Source organism: Mustela erminea, chromosome 1 (assembly GCF_009829155.1).
Source record: "Mustela erminea isolate mMusErm1 chromosome 1, mMusErm1.Pri, whole genome shotgun sequence".
NCBI lineage: Eukaryota > Metazoa > Chordata > Mammalia > Carnivora > Mustelidae > Mustela > Mustela erminea.
The window spans coordinates 193723225-193741500 of NC_045614.1; the positions used below are offsets into that span (position 1 = coordinate 193723225).

At 36.8% G+C, this 18276-nt stretch overlaps 1 long non-coding RNA gene across 1 annotated transcript in view; it reads left to right on the forward strand.

Annotated features, from left to right (window-relative positions):
* Positions 1 to 603: 603 nt before the first annotated feature.
* Positions 604 to 18276, forward strand: part of LOC116595923 — a 44695-nt gene continuing 27022 nt past the window's right edge. The window contains exons 1-2 of the long non-coding RNA XR_004287920.1: positions 604 to 1925; positions 15990 to 16035. This is a non-coding gene — a long non-coding RNA (uncharacterized LOC116595923). The remainder of the gene's footprint in view (positions 1926 to 15989; positions 16036 to 18276) is intronic.

Genomic DNA, 18276 nt, shown 5'->3' on the forward strand with positions numbered 1-18276 from the left:
ATGATTAATATTTTTTTAGTCAAGCTCTGTATCTTCAGAAATCAAAATTCTATTACAAAGAAAGCTATCTTTAAAATATAATTAAGGTTCTCTGCCTGACAAGTGCATTGGCATATTTTTAACAGCGTATTTAAAAGCAACCACACAATAAATAAATGGATACTCCCTAGCAGGCAAGAGACCAAAAATAATAAGTTTTAGCTCTGTGATGCTAACGTAGCTCATTGTTTTCTGTAGATGTTATCTCTTTCCTGAGAAGCCCGTTAACTATTAAATTGATTGATTTTAAGGTTTCGCATTATGACCACAGTTAATAATACTGGCTCATACACTCGAACTTCACTAAGAGCGTAGATCTTAAGTGTTCTCATCACACATACATATACACAACACATTAAATATGTGAGGTAATGGATGTGTTAACCTGACTGTGGTTATCATTTCACAATATGTATGTATATCAAATCATCACATTGTACACTTCAAATATATAAAATTTTATTTCTAAATTATACCTCAAAAAATCTGGACGAGGAAAGTTAAAAATAAATTGAATGATGTTCTCAAACAAATTTTAAATTAAAAAATAGCAATTGAATGAATATTGTTATCATGTATAAAAAATGGTAGATTCCTTTCATTATAACTAATAATAACTACAGTTTGAATGGTTTGTTAATTTATTACTTAACAGTGTGTTTAGAAAGAAGTGTATGACAAAATGCCACCAAAAGTTGAGTTTTTTTGTTTTTCTTTTTTTTTTTTTTTCTTAATCTTTTCTCAAGTCAAGCATTTTAACTATTATGGTAACAATGCTCAAAGAGCATTTCCAGAGAGAATATTTTCTTGATTCCACTTAGATAGTCTTCAAACTAGATAATCTGGTCCATATTCTGAATTCAAATGTCTGAGTCTCCATAAAATAAGGAGATATCTATGTGGCAGTCTGTCTGAAAGTAAAGAAAAAAACTGTTAAGACCTCAATATCAGGACGTAACTCCAAATTTTCTTGTGTAAGAGATCCCTGACCAAATTCAAGAAACAATTTTTAGTTTTAAAAAGTTGGGTAACACTCTGTTGTTCCATGTGGGTTTTAGCTGAGCTGTTCATCAGACTCTGAGCCCTCTTGTTGTCTCTACGCTCAACCCAAAACAGAGCTCGATGCTTCATTCATCGGCATGTTAAAAATGAGGGAACAGTTCTGCAGTGATAGAAGTGTTTTCCATTTTGATGTGGTTATCAACGGTCCTAAAGAAAGCTCTGTTTCCCAGGATCTCTTTTTAAAGTTCCCCAAAAGCTCTTACTTTGCGTCATATCTACAGGCACAACTAGACTGAGGATTCAGATGTACACTGACTCCCCCGTGTTCTTATTCCTGGCTGGGCTCTATAGTCACCTGAGGAGCTTTAGAAAGTACTGAAGCCTGGGTCTCAACCAGAGTGATCTGAACTTAATTGGTCTGGTGAGTAGCTAGGTCATTAGAAGCGTTTAAGAACCTTCCCATGAGATTACAATGTGCAGCTGAGTTTGAGACCAATGTTTACAGTTATTTACAGGTGAATCCATTAAAAAAGGCTGATAACAATGAAATCAGTGTAGGTGTCACACATTCCAAGAGTATTAGCGCATGGGAAATGGTAAAGTGTTTATTCTCATTAGAATGGATTTGTGTGTATGTGTGTGGTTGCGACCATGGCAGAGATGGAACTACCAAGGTAAAATCTGCTTTATGGATTTGTCATAATCCTGGTGATAATGTGTTTGTGGCAAACTTGCACTTATAGAAGCTTATAGAAGTTCACTTGGTCAGGTTCTTATCCTCTCTTTCATTCTACTGCATTGGTTCCTGCACCAGAATTCCTGAGGACGGATGATGTACCAGCCATCATGCAGGAACAGAAACACAACTGTGAATGAACATAAAGGTAAATTTACATAATCAGTGGAAATATGCTTACAAAACTGAATGCAAATGTGAAAACTATTGGCAAAATAAAAAAATGTTTTTTTAAAAAAAGTAAACAGCATCATCAGTTGGTATTAAATTATGGATTATGTTGACAGAAATTAGAAAAGGAATGTGGACATGGAAGGGGGAGAGAGGAGTGGGAGGATTATAAAGGAAAAATGTACCAAGATTTTCATCTTAACTGGGAGGAGCTTCACTCTTGGCTTTGATAATGACTCAAGTATAAGGTAAAAAGAATGTGTGGAGATATTTTAAGGGGAGAAATAAACACATATAAACTATAAATATGATGTGTAACCACCAAATCGCTAGAGAAGAATCATGTAAGTTAACTAAAATCAAGGAAATTTAAAAAAAAGTTAATACTTGATATCTATAAATACTTACACCCTACAAAGAGACACCACACATATTTTTTCAAGCATCTCTGGTTTATTTAGTAAAATAGATTAGTATTAGTCAAGAGCAACTAAGTGATAAATAATAGAAATTACAGAAATCACATATGGCCACAATCTAATGGTACTAAAAATAATTTTTTCACAAAAATATCCCCCAAAATATTTTTTAAAAAACAAACACTGAAACAAAGCAACATTAAATAAACAAAGAATTTGCCAATAACTGTTGGGACAAATTGGAAAATAAAACCACAATCATATACTATTTAGAAATCTAACATTACAGCACCACATTTCAGCACAGGTATAGTACCAAAGCTGCTCTCAGAAGCAAATTCATAGACTCTAGCCTCTACTACATAAAAAATAAATGTAAACGAATCAAATCTTTATCTCAAGAACCTAAGTAGATGACAATAAATCCAAGAGAAGAAACTTAGAGACAGAAGTAACATAAATTTAATTGGGTTAAAGAAATGTAAAATCAACACGTGAATCATGACTAAATCATTTTTTTTTTCTTTTGGTAGAGAGAGAGTTAGAAGGAGGGGAAGAGGGAGAGGGACAGAAAGAATCTTAGCAGGCTCCATGCCCAGCATGGAGCCCAAAATGGGGTTCGATTTCACAACCCTGAGATCATGACCTTAGTTGAAATCAAGAGTCAGATGCTTAACCAACTGAGCCAGCCATGGACTCCATGAACTAAATCAATTTTTAAGCAAAGTATCTTTAATTTTATGTAAAGAGTAAAGATAAAAAAAAATTAGAAACAAGAAAGAGAATACAACAAATAGGAAACGAAAAAACATAGGGTGATCTTGTTGACTAAGGTCATTGCAATTTTCCTGATGAGATACATAGTGCTCTTGTCTGTAGGAGGATACATTCCAAGACCTGCCCCCCGGTGGACATCTGAAACCACAGATAGTACCAAACCCTATATTTGCCATATTTTTTCTTACACATACATATCTGTGATAAAGTTTAATTTATAAATTAGGCACTGTAAGAGATGAACAACAATAACTAATAATCAAATAGAACAATCTTAACAATATGTTATAATAAAAGTTACATGAATGTGGTCTCTATCTCTCTTAAAGTATCTTATTGTATTATACTCAAACTTTTTGCAGTAATGTGAGATGATAATGTGTCTAAGTGGTGAACTGAAGTGAGGAGAATGATATGGGCATCGTGACATAACAGGTTACTATTGTCCTTCTGACATGTGGGGGAGGACCATTGCTTCTGGACAGTGGGTAACTGGAACTGCAGATGAGTGGGGGGCTATAGTACTAACAAATAAAATTTGTATGGGGTATTAAAATAATACCCTATAATATACCAATACTTCCATCTCAGCCATGCGTAGATAATTTAAATGACCAATATCTAGTATTTGACCTTACCATATAAGAACATGATGTCTCTCCATGTATTCAAGTTTTCTTATATGGCCCATAAATATGTTTTAAGTATTCTTCTTACAATTTTATATTTTTGTGCAAATCTGAATCATTACTTTTATGTGGTTATTGCTGAATTAGAAGTTATTGCTGAATTAGAAGTCACAGAAATCCATACATACTATAATTTGAATATAAAAAGAAAATATAGTACCCAATCTCTAGTCTTTCTCCCACACCCAGAATTTGTCAGAATAGTTTTCAGTCTCTGTAAATGTATTCTGATATACTATGTTAGAAGATATTCAGTCTTTTGGTCATAATTTTCTGGGAATTATAAGCCAATTAGAAATTCAAATCTGCTGCTTAGCAGGATCTGAATTCCAGTTTTGGTTCAGCTAAAGGATATGATATTTAAAAATATCAACATATTTTTTAAATCAATATCATTAAATTGTGTGTAAGGTTTTTTTTTTTTTTGGAGTTTTTAAAAAAAATTAACATATAATGTATTATTTGCCCAGGGGTACAGGTCTGTGATTCATCAGTCTTACACAATTCACAATTCACAGCGTTCACCATACCACATACACTCCTCGATGTCCATAAACCACCCACCCTATACCTCTTCCCCCAACCCCCAGCAACCCTCAGTTTGTTTCATGAAATTAAGAGTCTCTTATAGTATGTCTCCCTCCCGATTCCATCATGTTTCACTTTTTGCCTCCCAACTCTCCATGATCCCCCGCCCTGCCTTTTAAATTCCTCATATCAGAGAGATCATATGATGATTGTCTTTCTCTGATCGACTTATTTTTCTTAGCATGATACCCTCTAGTTCCATCCACATCATTGCAAATGGAAAGATTTAATTTCTTTTCATGGCTGCACAGTATTCCCTTGTTTTGGTAGTTTTTTAAAAAGATTTATTTTAGGGCAAGAGAGAGAGAAATAAGCAGAGGGAGGAACAGAGGGAGAGGGAGAGAGAGAACCCAAGCAGACTCCCCACTGAGTGTGGAGCCTGATATGGGGCTTCATCCCAGGACCCCAAGATCATGATCTGAGCTGAAATGAAGTGTAGGACGCTCAACCGACTGACCTACCCAGGATCACCCATGTGTAGGTTTTTAAACATTTTACATATACTTTTCATTTCATTTCATAAAAATTTTATAAAATGCTTTATTTATTTATTTATTTATTTATTTATTTATTTATTTTTACTTTTGGCAGATATGCTGCAATTAAAAAAAAAAAAATACACGTTAACTTACTAGAGACCCGCATTTTACTTTCTGCTACATTTGTTTATCGTTACATTACTTACTCCCTGGGTTTTAGGATTTAATACTTTTGGGGATGCCTCTTTCTCATAAACCCCACCTCCTGCCTCCCCTAATTGTTGTGCCTCATTTTGGTTTATTGGACTGGTGAGGGCAGAGCTGACTCACAGGATCCCTGTAGACTGGACATTAGGATATGGGCCTCTACCATAGGACCAGCAAAGTGGTATCTCAAGCCTCATCCACAAAAGTTGATTTAGTCCAAGTCCTTCCAGATTTCATTCTTACTCTAACAACCCACGTCTTATAATAGGCAAAGAGTTCCATGACCAAGAATAGTAGGAGGAGCAAACTTCCAACACTGTCTGTGCTCCATGATCTCATCCTATGAATGTACTCTACTCTTCATAGACTGGGATACTTCATACTTGCCAACTTATGTTTGAAGAGGATCAATCTATGTCATCATTTCCCTCATTTCTTAGCATCAATTATGTTTTTCATTCACAAATGCCTAGGATATGTATCACCTAGGATATTTCACAGAAACTGATATAGCAAAGGTGAGATGAGCATAAATGTTCATAGGCAAAAGGAGAGAAGTCATACTCTAAATATACCCAATCATAAAAAGAATTTAGAACATGTTCTAAAATAAATGGGAATACAGTATGTGCCACAAAAAGCAAGATACACCAGTGAGGGTAGATTTGAAATATCAGTTCAAGGTAGACTTTCACCCTTGAGCCAGGCTGCAGTTCTTTCCTTAATTAGGATGTAATACATGTCAGAAGTTGCATATAAGAAATGTGCATGTGGGGACGCCTGGGTGGCTCAGTCGGTTGATCGTCTTCCTTAGGCTCAGATCATGATCCCAGGGTCTTGGGATTGAATCCCAGAAGAAGCGGGAAACCTGCTTCTCCCTCTGCCTGCTGCTTCCCCTGCTTGTGCTCCCTCCTTCCCTCTCTCTCTGACAAATAAATAATTAAAAATTTTTAAATGTGCATATATAATCACATTAAATCTTTCCATCAGTTAGGTTTTATTATTGCCCTTGATTTTTAGATAAGAGAACTGAAATTCAGAGAGATTAAGAAATTGGTTCTCTGTGATACAGACAATAGGGGAATCTTGATTCAAATGCTAATTTGCACCTGATTGGAAGTTTCTAAGCACAATGTTATAATGTTGTTACGTGTTACTTTTATTGGCTGGAAAGGATTTAAATCCAATTCACAGTTTAAGAAAAGCAGAAATCATAGAAAAGTCTCCGAGGGGATTAATAGGAACCAAAGGCAAGAATGTAGCTGGGCCTCAGAATCATCAGAAACCAGGCATCTAACCCTGTCCAAACCTTGGTTTCCATCCACCTCTACTCTTACCACCTCTACATCCACCTCTACTCTTACCACATCACCCCACATCACACCCTCTATTTATTCCCTCCTCCTCTGCTGTCCTCGCTGGCCATCACTGGCTTACTCATCAGTTCACATGGTGGAGAAACAGTTACTGTGAGCTTTCTGTCACATACTCAATGCCCAAAAAGATGAACTTGACTTACTTTGGAACATGAAGCCCACAGTTTGAGGGGATGGAAAACTTTGATCAGGTTTAGGTCATTGCCCATTCTATAACAATCATTCATTCACTCACTTAAATCAAAATTATTTTGGGAATTCTCCATGTGTATGACACTATCCTGAATACTGGCAATAAAGGGGTGAACCAGACAGTCAAGATCTTACATTCTAGTGGGGAGAGCAAGGTAATAAACAAATTAAAATATAAATATCTGAGAGGCAAGGACATATAAAAAATAAATACACAAGCCAATTTCTAATGATGCTAAATTAAAACAAAGCAATATATATAGCAATCAATGGGATAGAAGTCACCATTAGATAGAGATATAAGAGGATATTTCTTGGAGATGACATTTGAGCAGAGAGTCAAATGACAAGAAGAAACCAGCCATCAAAAAATGAAGGAAGACCACTGCAGGAGAAGCTGAATGGTACGAAAATGGTGAGCTAAGAACACGAAGTCAGGCGGGATGGCTGGAACTTAGTAAGTGGATTGGAGAAGAGTAGCAGATGAGTTAGGGGTGAGAGAGAGAGAGAGAAGGACTAACAACCTGCATGAAAGGCATTTGAGTGTTACTCAAAGTGGAACACTTATAGCCAGAAGGAGGGTGTTCCGATTTGCCCAAGTTAGGTCGGGTATCCCTTGGGTTATATATTTTATTTATTTATTTTTATTTTTATTTTTATTTTTTTAGAAACATAATATATTTTTATCCCCAGGGGTACAGGTCTGTGAATCGCCAGGTTTACACACTTCACAGCACTCCCCATAGCACATACCCTCCCCAATGTCCATGACCCCAGCCCCCTTCTCCCCACCCCCCTCCCCCCAGCAACCCTGAGTTTGTTTTGTGAGATTAAGGGTCACTTATGGTTTGTCTCCCTCTCAATCCCACCTTGGGTTATATTTTAATGTGGCTGCTGTTCCTATAGCCAGAGGGCAGGAGGAGGAGGAGAAGGAGGAAAAGGAGAAGAAGCAAGAGTGATATTTCCTTATGGATGCCAAGGTTCTAGGCAGATAAGGCAAGGAAAAATTCTGTTCTTTTCCTAGTTCTGTTCAAGCACTTCTGTTATAAATACCCTTAACTGTTAGTCCCATACCTTGTCAAGGACCAGCAGCCACTATTCTTGCAAAACCAGCTTTATCTAGAAGGTTATAGTTTCTACTAATTTTAAATATTTTAAATTTTCTGTTCTTCCATGGAATGTTAAGGCTTTTTGAAAGGACTAGCTCAGTTAGAATATCATCCAATGTTGGAAAGTTATCTTTGTAACACTGATTTATTGACTGATTATCTGGTGGCTAGTATCTACTTGAATATTGTCTATTGCCTCTAGGCACTGGCTTCCAGTTAGATTTCACTGGGATTTGTATCTTAAATTCCCTATCTTCCGAGTTGTTATTTGCCATGCTTATTTTCCATTTTCCTAGGAAAAATTATTGCACCCTGAGGGTGTTTGCTAGATCTCAGGCAAGGAGTATCCCACAGCTATAAAAGCAAGTGAGACTAATGGGAAAATGGAGTAAAATAGAAAGGGATGCCAGGAGAAAAGAGAGAATCTGAGAGCAAAAAGAAAAGGGAAACTATATAGAGAGTCAAGATAGTAGTCATATCAAAAAACAAATGGCCTGAAGAGTTATGAATTGCTGTAGCAGAATTAATGGGATGGAAAATTCCTCAAGGAAAGGAGCCAAGTAAAAGAAGAAAAAACAGCATAAAAGCAAGAAAAAAAAACCAAAATAGGAGTAAAGAAAAAATTTAAAACCCCAAGTACAAGGTGAAAGTGGAAAACAAAAGAATGGATAAATTAAGAAATGGTGCACTGCATTAAAGCAAATGTATTCTGTTTTCTTTATTCTTATCTTTAACTGGCTTTGCATTTCTCCAGTAGCAAAGCCAAACTGAAAGGATAATTTTGTTTATGTACCCAATTTGCATAATTGTGCAATATAAATTACAATGCTAATTAAGGACAGCCCTTGGGCTTCTGGAATTGGGTCAAAGTGGCTCCCTGAGTGCAAGGAGGTTGGGGCATTGGCTCTGTCCCCTCTCCCACCGCAGGGAAGCCAGGCAAGAGAAAAGAACCTTTCTGACAGTGTGTGAAATCTTGTCAGAATTTGTTGAAGACCCAGAACTGTACATCTCACTCTAAAACTTGGCTTTTAAAATCATCTTTGTGTGATTCTGCAATGAGGCGCTTGAAAGCTAAAAGTTCTCCTAAAGGCTGTATTGGTTATCTTTTCATGAGGGTTTGGGTTTTTTTTTTTTTTTTTTTTTTTTTTTCTCACCTTTTTTTTATTCAGGGGAAAAATTTTTTTTTTTTTTTCCAAACTGTAGATAACTGAGTGTGAACCTGGCATGCAATCTTTTCTCACTGGACTGTTGCCAGAATTGTCCCAAACCAGTGCGTATGCGTGCTCCTCTCTTCCTGAGCCCAGGGAAGACGACAAGCTGATTTCTGAGCTTTAGTTAAATTCATATCCTTAAAATGAACTAAGCTATTGCACTGTAACTACATCAAAAATTCATTCCCAGAGTCTCTGCTCTATTCCTAATAGGGGTCTGTAAGATAGAGGGTTCATATATTCCTTAGCTGAGATTTTTGAAGAATATTTCTGAGTTCTATAGTGAAGGTTGGCAGAATAACAATGGAGAAGCCTGTTTTGAAGGTGGTGTTTTATGAGCTTTTTTTAGCCACTGAACCCCGACCTCAAGCAAAGCTTACATACAAAATAGAAAGAAGTATATTCAAAATCACTCACGTTGTGGTGCCTGGGTGACTCAGTGGGTTAAAGCCTCTGCCTCTGGCTCAGGTCATGATCCCGGGGTCCTGGGATCGAGCCCCACATCGGGCTCTCTGCTCCACAGGGAGCCTGCTTCCTCCTCTCTCTCTCTCCTGCCGGCCTCTCTGCCTACTTGTGATCTCTGTCTGTCAAATAAATAAATAAATAAAAATCTTTAAAAAAAAAAAAAATCACTCAGGTTGAAGGAAGGAAGAAGGGACAGCAGTGAGAGAGCCCCAATGTCCTATCTGAGGTTTCTCCATCCACTCTCTCCCTTCTCCACCTTCTAAGAGTGTAGAAGCCACCTCCAGGAGGGATTTTTTACCACCTAACTTGGATAAGAGCAGTTAAGGATGTTGGTTATTTAAGCCATCTTTGACCTTGACACCAAGAGGTTCTCTTCACTGAGATCATTGTAGGAATAATTAGAAAATATGCGGGACCTATTTTCTATCCTGTTACTTTACTTTCTAGAGCAATATTTTCCGAACACTTTAACATCAAGGCATACAAAAATAACTACCATTTCTATGGAAAACTGGGGTAAACTGGAAGAGAATTGCTCATGTTCCAACAGGACTGGCTCTGGGCTCTGGCCAACCCAAACTTCCAGTTACCTGAGGCCACAGACGTTGGGTCACAGTTGGACATTACACTGAAGTCTGACAAATCCTAGTCTTGGGAACAACTGGAGAAGTTGGCAAAAATCTTGAGAATATTGTTTGTGCATGTAGATACAGCCATGGATAAATTTTCCAATTTACTTCTGGTATATGAGACAATACGCTTCCCATTTTGTTAAAGTTAGCCTGAATTGAGTTTCATTCTCAGTTGGAAGATTCCTTATTGATATATATTTTCATTTTATAAAATTCAGATCTAATAGGTCATGTTCCAGTTTAAAACTCTCTAGGACTCAACATTTCATATAGGATAAGATCCAGACCTTTATCCAATTATAACTAATATACAGGTTTACCAGTAATAAAACCAATATAGAGATGGTATTCCATCTAACCAGTTTACAGATGACAACGTTAGCTAAGAGTGGTCACCAGTGTGCCTCTGGTCTGGCTGGTGTCCTTTTATTACCATAGTTGAACAGCCCTCAACAGATAGATTGCTTGCTATTCCTGGAGCTGATACACGTTTTGGTAGTTTTTTTTTTTTTCTCTTTTTCTTCTATTGCTCAGGATTTACTCATTCTAGTCCTTTACTCCTGCATATACTCGATCCTGGTTGTAAAGGCATAATCTTACAATGCAGGCATTTTATGGAATACTTCTTCTGGTGGTTGCATATATATTGAGAACACTTACTACAGAGCCTCAGAGCAGTGTTTCTCAAAGAGTGGTTCCTGGGCCATGAGTACCATCAGCACCTGGGAAATTTTGAGTAATAAAAATTCCTAGGCCCAACCTCAGACCCACTGAATCCAAAATTCTGGGGATAGGGCCCAGAAATCTCTGTTTTAGCCAGGGGATTCTCTCGCACAATAAAGGGTGCACACCATTGTTAAGGAGGATCAGGCTTGGAGAACATCTCCAGGACTCCAGGATCATGACCTGAGCCAAAGGCAGTTGCTTAGCCAACTGAGCCACCCGGGTGCCCTTTTCATGCCTTTTTAAACTTGTGTCTCATTGGCACTTTCTCTTCTGTGGGGAACTCATTCATTCCAAGGGTGAAGCTTTCCTAATCAACTTTTTGTAGTTTAACAATTTCATGCCCACTTTGTATGAGGAGTTTGGTTCTCACTTCTCTGGGTGGTTCTTGGAAGACTAGAAAAATCAAACAAATTAGATTTTTATTAGTCTCCCACCATCATATCTCCTTCAGAGTGGAATTTTGAAATTATCATATACACTTTTCTCCTCCTCTTAGATCTACCTTCTTGCTGATTTCAGCTTAGCATTAAAATCATATTTCTTAAGCATACAAAAACTGATGACATTGTCCAGTCCAAAATAATCCACACTGCATGGCAAGAATACATCATTCCCAAGTTAAACTCATGTCATGCAAAATCCATCAAGAAGGCAAAATATATTTGCGTAGAGTGAACTTTGACTATTCTTGAATCCTAAGTAGACATTGATATAAGCCCTATTTAGGAGTTTAGAGTATCATCAGCTCCCAGACTTCCTGAGCTCAGATTCTGATCCACCATTTACTTATTATGGGATCCTGAGAAGCCCTCTGTGTTTCAGCTTCTTTCTCTTCCTTTCATAAAGAATGTGTTTAGTGAATTTTAGCTAATGCTATAGTGGAAGCAACATTCTGCAAAGGAATCCCACTTGTAGTAGTCAGGTAAGATTTATCTAAGTATTCATCTCTAAAAGCACATAGAAGCTAACACTGGAGATAGAGAATTGGTTGGGAATGATTAAATCTGTACTGGGAAATGAAAACAAAATGAGTAGTTCTTATAAAACTTGCAGTAGGTACTTAAACCTAATATAACTTTCATCCATATAAAATGAGATTTAGTAAAGTTTTCAACTTTCCTAAGCCCAGAAATTGGTACCAATTTTAGCGAAAATAATTGTTCTGTTATTACTAATCTGCCTTGTTTTCATTTGACTATGTAAGTCTTTCTTCCTTTTTTGAGAGCGTCATTCTCTTCTAGCCCTTCTGGTTTAGAAGATGTTACCTTAATGTTTATGAATAGATTGGGCTGATACGCTGTTACTTTCATGGCTATAAGCCCACATTGTGTGAAACATTGTGGAAAATGTTTGAAAATTTGTAAATAGCTCAAAGTTTATGTTATGATAAGATTCCTGATATAAACAAGTCCAAAAAAAGTTTGGCTTCTCTCTACTTTGGCTACAAAAGCCTGCCGGGAATTATTAATTATCCCAGGAATGTCCCTGATCCCTGTTGGCATACTCTTTGGGTGTCTGGGCTTAGAACGGTACTGTTTTTCCATTTTGTAAGTTGTTTCCTATTGGCTACATTTCTGCTTTTCTAATTACATCCATCCTATAGTTTCTAGAATTGATAATTCACTTAAATATTACACATCTGACTGTATATATTTATTAAAAATTTATTAAGTGCCAAGACCTGGTCTAGGCATTAAAAATACAATAGGAACTGGTGTTCTTGCCATCATGATACTTATATTACCTTAGTGAAATAAACTAATTTCCTAGAAGACAGAAACTAAAGTTCATTGTGTCTTCTTGTTCTTAATAGAGCACTTGGGACATAAATAGATGCTCAATAAAAATTACTGGCTTACTAAAATAAACATTACACTCAAGACATTAGAACATTTTGAGGAGCCTGGATGAAGGAAATTTGTTAAGTATAGATTTACACAGTGAGGGATTATTTGAGCTGCAAGGAACTTAAAAGGATACCTTGTGAAAAGGCTTAGTTTTTAGGTGGAGTAGCAGAGAAAATACCCATGCCAGTAATTAAAAATTGACTGTAACTGGGTAGCATGCCATACCCCCACATATGATGTTGGAGTCATAGGAAGTATTAGAAAGAGTGCTAAGTTGGGAATGAAGAAATCAGGGTTGGCTTGGTCACTTAATAGCTATATTACTATAGGCAAGTCTCTTAAATTCACAAAACCCATGTAAAATGGCTCATTGGAACTTTCAGGAATGTTGTGACAATTAAAGGAATAGAATATTCTGAAACTCTTTGATACATTTTTACAAATTTTAACTGTGTTTACAAACAGACAGGATTGGGTTTGGAGAATGTGTCTTGAATGGGAAGGTACTATGAAAATAGGGAGTCTTTGGGAAAAGGGGAAACGTGTCCTAATTCATAATCATTTAGGACTGCCATGAAATTATCCTCCCCACCCCAATCTGAAATGTGTATAAATTAAGAATGTGTAACTTGATTATCAAGACATTCAACCACAGGGTGGTAACACAGAGTTGAGACCATTTTTGTATGGTAGAGCCAATCAAAAATATCTAATCTCTCTTATTGTCAAATATTTGGTACAGAAAAATCAGAATTTAAGTATTTCTCAAGCTAATCATGAAAATGTTTAGCATATTTTGTGGACAATTTCTTGGATGATTAGTTAGTTTGGTCTTTGTTTTTCAGTAGGTACAACCACACTGTGAGATGTTTATGAAACTTAAAATCGTGAAATGACCTAATGCATTTTGGGAGATCCAAAGCAGTAGTGCAAACATTTTATTAAACTTGAGACCAACAGTTTGGGTTGTATATTTATTTCAAGATAGATTTTAAAATATTATTGAAAATACATTTCTCATTGCCACTTTTTAAAATTAACATATATTATTTGCCCCAGGGATACATGTCTGTGAATCATCAGGCTTACACATTTCACAGCACTCACCATATCACATGCCATCCCCAATGTCCATAACCCAGCCAACCTAACCGTACACCCCACCTCCCAGGACCCTCAGTTTTTTTCATGAGATTAAGAGTGTCTTATGGTTTGTCTCCCTCCTGATCCCATTTTATTTCATTTTTTCCCTCCCTATCCCTGATGAGCCCCCACACTGCCTCTCAAATTCCTCATATCAGAGAGATCATATGATAATTGTCTTTCTCGGATTGTCTTATTCCACTTAGCGTAATACCCTCTAGTTCCATCCATATCATTGTGAATGGCAAGATTTTGTTTCTTTTGATGGCTGCATAGTATTCCATTGTATGTATGTATGTATATATATATATATATATATACCACATCTTCTTTATCCACTCATCTGTTGATGGACATCTAGGTTCTTTCCATAGTTTGTCTATTGTGGACATTGCTGCTATAAACATTCAGGTGCACATGCCCTTCGGATCACTACATTTGTATCTTTAGGGTAAATACCCAGTAGTGCAGTTGCTGGGTTATAGGGTAGCTCTATTTTCAGCTTTTTGAAGAGCCTCCATGCTGTTTTCCAGAGTGGTTGCACAAGCTTGCATTCCTACCAACAGTGAAGGAGGGTTCCCCTTTCTCTGCATCCTTGCCAACATCTGTCATTTCCTGACTTGTTAATTTTAGCCATTCTGACTGGTGTGAGGTAGTATCTCATTGTGGTTTTGATTTGTATTTCCCTGATGCCAAGTGATATTGAGCACTTTCTCCGTGTTTCTTGGCCATTTGGATGTCTTCTTTGCCGAAACATCTGTTCATGTCTTCTGCCCATTTCTTGTTTGGATTATTTGTTCTTTGTGTGTTGATTTTGATAAGTTCTTATAGATTTTTGGAATCTAGCCCTTTATCTGATATGTCATTTGTGAGTATCTTCCCCCATTCTGTCAGTTGTCTTTTGGTTTTGTTGACTGTTTCCATTGCCATTTTTTGATTTCCATTTTTACATTGTGAAAAATGCATTAAACTGAAAAACAGCAAACATGAAAACTGGGTTGTCAATTCACCCAGCTTGAATGTGTTGTCTTTGGAGACTTCTTTTCTGCACCCCCCAACTTTCCCCAATAAACATTCTTGTATGGTGCTATCCTCTAATTTATGCTATCTTCCTCTATCATACTTTTGTGCTCACATGCCTATCTTTTCTATCAGACAATAAATCCCCTGATGGAGGACAGTTAGTCTTTTCTTCTTGGTCACTTTGGCACAGGGCCTGGCACACCACTGATGCATAATACATGTTTATTGATTCAAACACATTCTATTGAAATTAGTATGAATCTTTGATTAACTCTGGGAAAATGCTGCAAGGTTAGGACTCTCTATTTTTATTTTGATTCTGATTAAGCAATCATTTGAACCTCAGAACTTCTTAGTACTTGATATAGAGGCATAGAAACCTGGGCAAATAACACTTAGATTTTTCCTATTCCTCAAAAAATATACTTAATCCTTTAAGGAAATGAATCTAATGAGGACATTCATAGAAATTGAATGTAACTAAGCAAAACAAAGTGACGTGTGTGTGTGTGTGTGTGTGTGTGTGTGTGTGTAATTTGGAGGTTAGATTGGACAAGGTGGTATCAAGATAGAGAATCTTGCCTGACAGTCACTAGTTGTAACAGACACAGCTAGATGCTTACTCAATATCCACTTCACTTTTCTTGCTTAACAGCCATGCCAGTTAAGTGGAAATATGTCCAGCTAACAATCTTGCTGACAGCTTCCAGTGCAGATAGAAGTGAGTCATGTGACCCAATTTTGGCCAATGATAACATTCCCATCTTTCCAGATGGATGCCTGGAGGAACAATCATCTTGCAATCATGAGGATTGAAGCCACATTTTGGGAATGGTTTTAATAAGAGTACTAAAGAAATTTGGATCCTTGATGACCTTGAGCCACAATACTAATCCTACTCTTCCTATCCATGGGCTCGTTGCATGAGACAAACAAACCCTTATTTATCTAACTCACTGTTAGGTTTTCTTTAAACCACACACAGTTCTGATACATTTGCCTTCCTGGGGAAGAGTGTAGGACATGACTTGTGAAGTCTGATGAGACTCACAGGTGACCAAAATATCCTACTGAAACAACTTCATTTCAGCCCTGGGTACAAGGGAATTGCTGTGAATGACATGTTGTGTCTGATCATTTTGTGTCTTTCTTTTTTAGTTTCTTCTGATCCTAAGGTTAAAGAACCCACAAAAGTTTTCTTGAGGTAAGCATGTAATTTCAGTGGACATCAATAGGTAAATTTAATATGGATGCCTAGGTTGGACAAAAATCAAATAAGCAACACCCCTCACATAACATTGCTTTAATTAAGTTTTATTTCTCTCTGGGTGTGATACATAGTGCAGAAGCACAATCAATGAACATGGAGATGTGCTTAAATCTTGCTCTTTTGTCCTATTTATATAATTTATTGTGTCAGTGGTTCTTAGGTGGTGTGCTTCTGCAGCTCATCATTGGAAAATACTTTCCAGATGTTCTGAAAATGTTTCATTAATTTGTATATTTTATTTTTGATAAGTAAATACACATGCTTGTGACTGAAAGAGAAAACACCCTTCCTTTAATCCCAGAGGATTTTATTTGGCTTTGAGAATAATTGATTCATGCCCTGCCTACTCCACCCTTATTATTCAAATAGAGATTATTGAAGAAAGCCTTGCCCTATAAATATAGCTGATCCAAAAATAAAAGGGGAAAATACTTTATTTTAATGGTTCCTGTAGGATCTGGGTATAACTCCATTTTTTTCCTCCATTAAGAATCATATGATCCTAACACAGGTTCCATTCCTAAGTATCAACAATGAAACACAGTTTTAAAACAAGAATTGATGAAGTATGTGGTAGCCTGTATCCATGGAAGTAATCTTTTTGGTTGGTGAATTTTCAGACTAGAAACCAGACCTATTATTTCTTGGCTTTGAGACAATAAAGAGAGGATGAAAAGTGCTCTATATACTCACATGTAGAACTATCTGTTATGAACAGCTATCATTACATACATTATGTTTCTCTTCACATATTACAGTTCATTGTCTTTGAGCAAAGTGCTTATCCATAGGAAGTATATATATGTGTGTTTATACTCATGCACATGTATGTGTGTGTGTGTGCTTGATTCATTAATTCTGGCCCTTTGCATATACCAGAGGAATGAGGAGAAATATTTATACCTCGAACTGAGGGACCTGGCTTAGTTCTACATCTGTACCATGTACTTTCTAGTATCTGATCCTTTACCGTAGAGAATGGAACCTAAAACTAAAATTGCATTTGCCAGTCTCCTTTGCAACTTGGTTCTGAATGAGATTATGTTTGACTGACCAGATGACCTCACATAACATTTGGAAGGTGGCAGTGAGAAAAAGATCACATGGAAGGCTGATTGTTTATTTTTAATTAGTTTTATTGGGGAAAACTTTATATAGACTACAGTGCACACATTTTAAGTGTATAGTTTGTTGAGTTCCAAAAGCTTTATAGACCTGTGTAACCAGGATCAATATGAAGGTACATAACAAACCCTTCATCACAGAAAAATCCCTTGTACCTTCTTCCAGCCACTCCCCTAGCTCTCAATCTAGGCAACTATTGATCTTCTTTTTATTACATAGATCACCATTATCTTTCGTAGAGATTCGAATAAGTGGAATTATGTATGTATCCTCGCTAACTCTACCTTTATTTCACTCAGCATAGTGTGTCTGGAATTTATCCATACTACTGATGTGGTAGACAGAATTCTAAGATGACCCCCAAGAGTCTTACCTCTTGGGATATACATACCTTCTCTCAGTTATTCAAGCTAAGACTAATTCAGGTGCTATTAGGAAAGAATTTTTTCAGATGTAATAGAGTCTCTAATACATTTACTTTAAGTGAGAAGACTTTCCTGTTGAACCTGACCTAAGCAGATGAGCCTTTAGAAAAAGTTAGAGATATTTGAAGCATGAGAGAAACTCTACTGTTGGCTTTTAAAGAGAAAATGCCCATGTTATCAAGAAAGCCTTGAGGCAGGGAGCACCAGGCAGCCTCTAGGAGTTGAGAACAACCCTGTGTTGACAGCCAACAAGAAAGCTGCTCCCTCAGTGTTACAATTGTAAAGAATTGAATTCTGCCAATAACCACGTGGACTTAACAGAGACTGAGCCTCCTAAGACCACAGCAGTGTTCAACACTTTGAATTCAGTCTATTGAGAGCTGAGCAGAAATCCCAGCTATGCCATGCACAAACTTATGGTGTACAGAAGCAGGAGTTAATAATAGATGGGCCTTATTTGAAGCTGCCAAGTTTGCAGTAATTTGTTATGTACCAATAGAAAAGGAATATATTATATAGATCATTAGATTGTTCCTTTTTTATTGGCAAATATATGAGTTATTATTGCTAGATAGCAAGTCAACAATTCAGTGTCTGAAACAACACATTTACTGTCTTATTGTTT